Here is a 9,482-nt window from a genome sequence, read left to right as displayed (position 1 = left end):
AAACACCCCAGGATTTTTAATGACCACAGAGAGTCAGGACCTCGGTTTTACGTCTCATCCGAAGGACAGCGCCTGTTTACAGTCTAGTGTCCCCGTCACTGTACTGGGGCATCAGGACCCACACAGACTGCAGGGTGAGAGCGCCCCCTGCTGGCCCCACTCACCCCTCTCCCAGGAGTCTGCCCTCCAGGTACTGGCCAGGCTCCCCCTGCTGGGCTCCAGTGGGCTGGGAGCTGGGAGTTGGAGGGAATTCACAATTGTTAAAAACTAAAAATGATCCTTCTGACATATTCCCCTCGGAGGTCTTGCCTTTCGCTTCTGAAAGAGAACTGGAATGAAAAGGGAACTCAGCTCTGAGAGTGTGATTGTGTCACAGCAGCGCGGGCCGAGAAGAGAAGCTCGCTCTTCCAGGGTGTTACAAGAGATCGCTGTACTGGCCAGGCACAATGGCAGGCACTGTGTGTGCTCTCCTCTGTACTGTATGCGTGTTTGTTGTCACATTAAAACTAGTTGGGAGAAGAAATACTGGGGTAAGCCAAGGAGACGAACCCACGCACCCGTGGACGACAGAGTCCAGTATCGACCTCGCGAGTCTTCAAATCGCTCAAGGAGATCTTGCAGAGCGCAGAGAGGGGCGGCTTCCCGTCCCACAGCTAACGGTTTGCGGGGTGCGCCTCTCTCCGGGGTGTTACGGTAAGGAGGGCGTGTCTCCGCTCGCCTCTTCCGTGTTCAGTTCAGGCTCCTGCGTGGCTCAGTTTCCCGAGACGGCAGAGTTCGGCAGCCCTGCGGCAGCTACACCCAGCCTCAACCCACCCAGAAACTGAACTGAACTGAACTGAACTACCCGCAGTCCGAGAGGAGGTCCTACCCGCGGTCCTGTTTTCAGGTAGGCGAGTGCGTGTGCGTGGATTCGAAAGTGGAAAGGAGAAACTCGACTTATTCCACTCCAAGGGTGGGGACGGCAGCTCGCTCGCTCGCTCGCTCGCTGTGTCTCCGGACGCCAGCGGGGGTGGGGCTGCGGCCGGGTCGCTCGGGGCTCGTCCGCTGCGGTTCGGGCCCGGGTTCCTCCGATCCGGTACCACTGGCCGGGCGTGAGGCCGGACCTTGCGAGGCTGTGGACAGTGGAGCGAGAGGGCCTGACACGGGTGGGCTCTGCTCACGCGTGGACTCACACTCCTCCAGCCCCGAGCTGGGTGTCCAGTCCGCTGGTCAGTACAGATCCCAGGACACTGTCAGTAAGAGTAGGGGTGTCCAGTCCGCTGGTCAGTACAGACCTCAGGACACTGTCAGTAAGAGTAGGGGGTGTCCAGTCCGCTGGTCAGTACAGACCCCAGGACACTGTCAGTAAGAGTAGGGGTGTCCAGTCCACTGGTCAGTACAGACCCCAGGAGACTGTCAGTAAGAGTAGGGGTGTCCAGTCCACTGGTCAGTACAGATCCCAGGACACTGTCAGTAAGAGTAGGGGTGTCCAGTCCGCTGGTCGGTACAGATCCCAGGACACTGTCAGTAAGAGTAGGGGTGTCCAGTCCACTGGTCAGTACAGATCCCAGGACACTGTCAGTAAGAGTAGGGGTGTCCAGTCCACTGGTCAGTACAGATCCCAGGACACTGTCAGTAAGAGTAGGGGTGTCCTGACTGCTGGTCAGTACAGATCCCAGGACACTGTCAGTAAGAGTAGGGGTGTCCAGTCCGCTGGTCAGTACAGACCTCAGGACACTGTCAGTAAGAGTAGGGGTGTCCAGTCCACTGGTCAGTACAGACCTCAGGACACTGTCAGTAAGAGCAGGGGTGTCCAGTCCGCTGGTCAGTACAGATCCCAGGACACTGTCAGTAAGAGTAGGGGTGTCCAGTCCGCTGGTCAGTACAGATCCCAGGACACTGTCAGTAAGAGTAGGGGTGTCCAGTCCGCTGGTCAGTACAGACCCCAGGACACTGTCAGTAAGAGTAGGGGTGTCCAGTCCACTGGTCAGTACAGATCCCAGGACACTGTCAGTAAGAGTAGGGGTGTCCAGTCCGCTGGTCAGTACAGACCCCAGGACACTCTCTGGGTCTCTGGGTGTCAGTCTGTCTGTCCACAGGACCAGCTCTGACTCTGGGTCTCTGGGTCTCTGGGTGTCAGTCTGTCTGTCCACAGGACCAGCTCTGACTCTGGGTCTCTGGGTCTCTGGGTCTCTGGGTCTCTGGGTGTCAGTCTGTCTGTCCACAGGACCAGCTCTGTCTCTGGGTCTCTGGGTCTCTGGGTCTCTGGGTCTCTGGGTGTCAGTCTGTCTGTCCACAGGACCAGCTCTGTCTCTGGGTCTCTGTCTGCCAATTACATCGTTGCTTCCACCTTTGATGACATCATCAGGGACCAATGAGTACCCCGATGACATCACTCTCGCCCTCGTGTTTTCACTGTCCGGTGAAAGACACCCTGCTGGGGGGGGTCCTGGTTATCAGGAGCCCCTGCTGGGACCCTGCGGTGTCGCTCCCAGTCCCTGGGACAGGGTTGCACTGGTCCAGCTGGGGCTTCAGTGGGGTGGAGACGGTCTCTCCTGTGTGCAGTGGTCTGTGTGGCCACCCATGTTGACACTGTGTGTGTGTGTGTGTGTGTGTGTGTGTGTCTGCTGTGTCTGGGGCGTTGCCGGGGAGGTTGCTAGGTAACTGAGTCCCGGGCCATTGCCGTGGTGACGGACGCCGCTCCCAGGGTCTGGAATTCTGGTCTGACGGGTCTGATGACACAGGTGCCCCGGCGACGTGCTGGTGAGACGGGGGTGGGGGGGCAGCCCAGCCCAGCCCAGCCCCCCCACTCTCGCGGACGGGACAGCACTCACGACAAGCCCTGGGGCAACATGCAGACTCCACCCAGACAGTTCCAGAGTGGTGCTGCACCGATATATAGACACACTTAATACTCCACAGTAATACTCTAACACTACAGTACTCTACACACATACTGTACACTAATGCTCTCTCACTCGAACCCTGTCCCTGTCTCTCTCTCTCTCCCAGAGTGCTGTCTGTGAAGAGCCAGTATAGACACACTCCACACTAATCCTGTCTCACTCGAACCCTGTCCCTGTCTCTCTCTCCCAGAGTGCTGTCTGTGAAGAGCCAGTATAGACACACTCCACACTAATCCTGTCTCACTCGAACCCTGTCCCTGTCTCTCTCTCTCTCCCAGAGTGCTGTCTGTGAAGAGCCAGTATAGACACACTCCACACTAATCCTGTCTCACTCGAACCCTGTCCCTGTCTCTCTCCCCCAGAGTGCTGTCTGTGAAGAGCCAGTATAGACACACTCCACACTAATCCTGTCTCACTCGAACCCTGTCCCTGTCTCTCTCTCCCAGAGTGCTGTCTGTGAAGAGCCAGTATAGACACACTCCACACTAATCCTGTCTCACTCGAACCCTGTCCCTGTCTCTCTCTCTCAGAGTGCTGTCTGTGAAGAGCCAGTATAGACACACTCCACACTAATCCTGTCTCACTCGAACCCTGTCCGTCTCTCTCCCCCAGAGTGCTGTCTGTGAAGAGCCAGTATAGACACACTCCACACTAATCCTGTCTCACTCGAACCCTGTCCCTGTCTCTCTCCCAGAGTGCTGTCTGTGAAGAGCCAGTATAGACACACTCCACACTAATCCTGTCTCACTCGAACCCTGTCCCTGTCTCTCTCTCCCAGAGTGCTGTCTGTGAAGAGCCAGTATAGACACACTCCACACTAATCCTGTCTCACTTGAACCCTGTCCCTGTCTCTCTCTCTCTCCCAGAGTGCTGTCTGTGAAGAGCCAGTATAGACACATTCCACACTAATCCTGTCTCACTCGAACCCTGTCCCTGTCTCTCTCTCCCAGAGTGCTGTCTGTGAAGAGCCAGTATAGACACACTCCACACTAATCCTGTCTCACTCAAACCCTGTCCCTGTCTCTCTCTCTCTCTCCCAGAGTGCTGTCTGTGAAGAGCCAGTATAGACACACTCCACACTAATCCTGTCTCACTCGAACCCTGTCCCTGTCTCTCTCTCTCCCAGAGTGCTGTCTGTGAAGAGCCAGTATAGACACACTCCACACTAATCCTGTCTCACTCGAACCCTGTCCCTGTCTCTCTCTCTCTCTCCCAGAGTGCTGTCTGTGAAGAGCCAGTATAGACACACTCCACACTAATCCTGTCTCACTCAAACCCTGTCCCTGTCTCTCTCTCTCTCCCAGAGTGCTGTCTGTGAAGAGCCAGTATAGACACACTCCACACTAATCCTGTCTCACTCGAACCCTGTCCCTGTCTCTCTCTCCCAGAGTGCTGTCTGTGAAGAGCCAGTATAGACACACTCCACACTAATCCTGTCTCACTCGAACCCTGTCCCTGTCTCTCTCCCCCAGAGTGCTGTCTGTGAAGAGCCAGTATAGACACACTCCACACTAATCCTGTCTCACTCGAACCCTGTCCCTGTCTCTCTCTCCCAGAGTGCTGTCTGTGAAGAGCCAGTATAGACACACTCCACACTAATCCTGTCTCACTCGAACCCTGTCCCTGTCTCTCTCCCCCAGAGTGCTGTCTGTGAAGAGCCAGTATAGACACACTCCACACTAATCCTGTCTCACTCAAACCCTGTCCCTGTCCCCCCCAGAGTGCTGTCTGTGAAGAGCCAGAAAAGAGACACTCCACACAAATCCTGTCTCACTCGAACCCTGTCTCTCTCTCTCTCCCAGAGTGCTGTCTGTGAAGAGCCAGTATAGACACACTCCACACTAATCCTGTCTCACTCGAACCCTGTCCCTGTCTCTCTCTCTCTCCCAGAGTGCTGTCTGTGAAGAGCCAGTATAGACACACTCCACACTAATCCTGTCTCACTCGAACCCTGTCCCTGTCTCTCTCTCCCAGAGTGCTGTCTGTGAAGAGCCAGTATAGACACACTCCACACTAATCCTGTCTCACTCGAACCCTGTCCCCGTCTCTCTCTCCCAGAGTGCTGTCTGTGAAGAGCCAGTATAGACACACTCCACACTAATCCTGTCTCACTCGAACCCTGTCCCTGTCTCTCTCCCCCAGAGTGCTGTCTGTGAAGAGCCAGTATAGACACACTCCACACTAATCCTGTCTCACTCGAAACCCTGTCCCTGTCTCTCTCTCCCAGAGTGCTGTCTGTGAAGAGCCAGTATAGACACACTCCACACTAATCCTGTCTCACTCGAACCCTGTCCCCGTCTCTCTCTCCCAGAGTGCTGTCTGTGAAGAGCCAGTATAGACACACTCCACACTAATCCTGTCTCACTCGAACCCTGTCCCCGTCTCTCTCTTCCAGAGTGCTGTCTGTGAAGAGCCAGTATAGACACACTCCACACTAATCCTGTCTCACTCGAACCCTGTCCCTGTCTCTCTCTCCCAGAGTGCTGTCTGTGAAGAGCCAGTATAGACACACTCCACACTAATCCTGTCTCACTCGAACCCTGTCCCCGTCTCTCTCTCCCAGAGTGCTGTCTGTGAAGAGCCAGTATAGACACACTCCACACTAATCCTGTCTCACTCGAACCCTGTCTCTCTCTCTCTCCCAGAGTGCTGTCTGTGAAGAGCCAGTATAGACACACTCCACACTAATCCTGTCTCACTCGAACCCTGTCCCTGTCTCTCTCTCTCTCCCAGAGTGCTGTCTGTGAAGAGCCAGTATAGACACACTCCACACTAATCCTGTCTCACTCGAACCCTGTCCCTGTCTCTCTCTCTCTCCCAGAGTGCTGTCTGTGAAGAGCCAGTATAGACACACTCCACACTAATCCTGTCTCACTCGAACCCTGTCCCCGTCTCTCTCTCCCAGAGTGCTGTCTGTGAAGAGCCAGTATAGACACACTCCACACTAATCCTGTCTCACTCGAACCCTGTCCCTGTCTCTCTCTCCCAGAGTGCTGTCTGTGAAGAGCCAGTATAGACACACTCCACACTAATCCTGTCTCACTCGAACCCTGTCCCTGTCTCTCTCTCCCAGAGTGCTGTCTGTGAAGAGCCAGTATAGACACACTCCACACTAATCCTGTCTCACTCGAACCCTGTCCCCGTCTCTCTCTCCCAGAGTGCTGTCTGTGAAGAGCCAGTATAGACACACTCCACACTAATCCTGTCTCACTCGAACCCTGTCCCTGTCTCTCTCTCCCAGAGTGCTGTCTGTGAAGAGCCAGTATAGACACACTCCACACTAATCCTGTCTCACTCGAACCCTGTCCCTGTCTCTCTCTCCCAGAGTGCTGTCTGTGAAGAGCCAGTATAGACACACTCCACACTAATCCTGTCTCACTCGAACCCTGTCCCTGTTTCTCTCTCCCAGAGTGTTGTCTGTGAAGAGCCAGTATAGACACACTCCACACTAATCCTGTCTCACTCGAACCCTGTCCCTGTCTCTCTCTCTCTCCCAGAGTGCTGTCTGTGAAGAGCCAGTATAGACACACTCCACACTAATCCTGTCTCACTCGAACCCTGTCCCTGTCTCTCTCTCCCAGAGTGCTGTCTGTGAAGAGCCAGTATAGACACACTCCACACTAATCCTGTCTCACTCAAACCCTGTCCCTGTCTCTCTCTCTCTCCCAGAGTGCTGTCTGTGAAGAGCCAGTATAGACACACTCCACACTAATCCTGTCTCACTCGAACCCTGTCCCTGTCTCTCTCTCTCTCCCAGAGTGCTGTCTGTGAAGAGCCAGTATAGACACACTCCACACTAATCCTGTCTCACTCGAACCCTGTCCCTGTCTCTCTCTCCCAGAGTGCTGTCTGTGAAGAGCCAGTATAGACACACTCCACACTAATCCTGTCTCACTCGAACCCTGTCCCTGTCTCTCTCTCTCTCCCAGAGTGCTGTCTGTGAAGAGCCAGTATAGACACACTCCACACTAATCCTGTCTCACTCGAACCCTGTCCCTGTCTCTCTCTCCCAGAGTGCTGTCTGTGAAGAGCCAGTATAGACACACTCCACACTAATCCTGTCTCACTCGAACCCTGTCCCTGTCTCTCTCTCCCAGAGTGCTGTCTGTGAAGAGCCAGTATAGACACACTCCACACTAATCCTGTCTCACTCGAACCCTGTCCCTGTCTCTCTCTCTCTCCCAGAGTGCTGTCTGTGAAGAGCCAGTATAGACACACTCCACACTAATCCTGTCTCACTCGAACCCTGTCCCTGTCTCTCTCTCCCAGAGTGCTGTCTGTGAAGAGCCAGTATAGACACACTCCACACTAATCCTGTCTCACTCGAACCCTGTCCCTGTCTCTCTCTCTCTCCCAGAGTGCTGTCTGTGAAGAGCCAGTATAGACACATTCCACACTAATCCTGTCTCACTCGAACCCTGTCCCCGTCTCTCTCTCCCAGAGTGCTGTCTGTGAAGAGCCAGTATAGACACACTCCACACTAATCCTGTCTCACTCGAACCCTGTCTCTCTCTCTCCCCCAGAGTGCTGTCTGTGAAGAGCCAGTATAGACACACTCCACACTAATCCTGTCTCACTCGAACCCTGTCCCTGTCTCTCTCTCCCAGAGTGCTGTCTGTGAAGAGCCAGTATAGACACACTCCACACTAATCCTGTCTCACTCGAACCCTGTCCCTGTCTCTCTCTCCCAGAGTGCTGTCTGTGAAGAGCCAGTATAGACACACTCCACACTAATCCTGTCTCACTCGAACCCTGTCCCTGTCTCTCTCTCCCAGAGTGCTGTCTGTGAAGAGCCAGTATAGACACACTCTACACTAATCCTGTCTCACTCGAACCCTGTCCCTGTCTCTCTCTCTCTCCCAGAGTGCTGTCTGTGAAGAGCCAGTATAGACACACTCCACACTAATCCTGTCTCACTCAAACCCTGTCCCTGTCTCTCTCTCTCTCCCAGAGTGCTGTCTGTGAAGAGCCAGTATAGACACACTCCACACTAATCCTGTCTCACTCGAACCCTGTCCCTGTCTCTCTCTCCCAGAGTGCTGTCTGTGAAGAGCCAGTATAGACACACTCCACACTAATCCTGTCTCACTCGAACCCTGTCCCTGTCTCTCTCTCTCTCCCAGAGTGCTGTCTGTGAAGAGCCAGTATAGACACACTCCACACTAATCCTGTCTCACTCGAACCCTGTCTCTCTCTCTCTCCCAGAGTGCTGTCTGTGAAGAGCCAGTATAGACACACTCCACACTAATCCTGTCTCACTCGAACCCTGTCCCTGTCTCTCTCTCCCAGAGTGCTGTCTGTGAAGAGCCAGTATAGACACACTCCACACTAATCCTGTCTCACTCAAACCCTGTCCCTGTCTCTCTCTCTCCCAGAGTGCTGTCTGTGAAGAGCCAGTATAGACACACTCCACACTAATCCTGTCTCACTCGAACCCTGTCCCTGTCTCTCTCTCTCTCCCAGAGTGTTGTCTGTGAAGAGCCAGTATAGACACACTCCACACTAATCCTGTCTCACTCGAACCCTGTCCCTGTCTCTCTCTCCCAGAGTGCTGTCTGTGAAGAGCCAGTATAGACACACTCCACACTAATCCTGTCTCACTCGAACCCTGTCCCTGTCTCTCTCTCCCAGAGTGCTGTCTGTGAAGAGCCAGTATAGACACACTCCACACTAATCCTGTTTCACTCGAACCCTGTCCCTGTCTCTCTCTCTCTCCCAGAGTGCTGTCTGTGAAGAGCCAGTATAGACACACTCCACACTAATCCTGTCTCACTCGAACCCTGTCCCTGTCTCTCTCTCCCAGAGTGCTGTCTGTGAAGAGCCAGTATAGACACACTCCACACTAATCCTGTCTCACTCGAACCCTGTCCCTGTCTCTCTCTCCCAGAGTGCTGTCTGTGAAGAGCCAGTATAGACACACTCTACACTAATCCTGTCTCACTCGAACCCTGTCCCTGTCTCTCTCCCCCAGAGTGCTGTCTGTGAAGAGCCAGTATAGACACACTCCACACTAATCCTGTCTCACTCGAACCCTGTCCCTGTCTCTCTCTCTCTCCCAGAGTGTTGTCTGTGAAGAGCCAGTATAGACACACTCCACACTAATCCTGTCTCACTCGAACCCTGTCCCTGTCTCTCTCTCCCAGAGTGCTGTCTGTGAAGAGCCAGTATAGACACACTCCACACTAATCCTGTCTCACTCGAACCCTGTCTCTCTCTCTCTCCCAGAGTGCTGTCTGTGAAGAGCCAGTATAGACACACTCCACACTAATCCTGTCTCACTCGAACCCTGTCCCTGTCTCTCTCTCCCAGAGTGCTGTCTGTGAAGAGCCAGTATAGACACACTCCACACTAATCCTGTCTCACTCGAACCCTGTCCCTGTCCCCCCCAGAGTGATGTCTGTGAAGAGCCAGTATAGACACACTCCACACTAATCCTGTCTCACTCGAACCCTGTCTCTCTCTCTCTCCCAGAGTGCTGTCTGTGAAGAGCCAGTATAGACACACTCCACACTAATCCTGTCTCACTCGAACCCTGTCCCTGTCTCTCTCTCCCAGAGTGCTGTCTGTGAAGAGCCAGTATAGACACACTCCACACTA

At 54.1% G+C, this 9,482-nt stretch overlaps 1 protein-coding gene across 1 annotated transcript in view; it reads left to right on the top strand.

Annotated features, from left to right (window-relative positions):
* Positions 1 to 700: 700 nt before the first annotated feature.
* The window catches only part of mvp (major vault protein), a 33,306-nt gene continuing 24,524 nt past the window's right edge, over positions 701 to 9,482 (top strand). Inside the window, exon 1 of the mRNA XM_088915321.1 lies at positions 701 to 886. The gene's annotated coding sequence lies outside the window, so the exon portion shown is untranslated. The remainder of the gene's footprint in view (positions 887 to 9,482) is intronic.

The sequence above is a fragment of the Atractosteus spatula genome, chromosome 5, assembly GCF_055471065.1.
Source record: "Atractosteus spatula isolate fAtrSpa1 chromosome 5, fAtrSpa1.hap1, whole genome shotgun sequence".
NCBI lineage: Eukaryota > Metazoa > Chordata > Actinopteri > Semionotiformes > Lepisosteidae > Atractosteus > Atractosteus spatula.
Note: the sequence above shows the minus strand (reverse complement) of the source record. Positions and strands in the feature narration are given on the sequence as shown.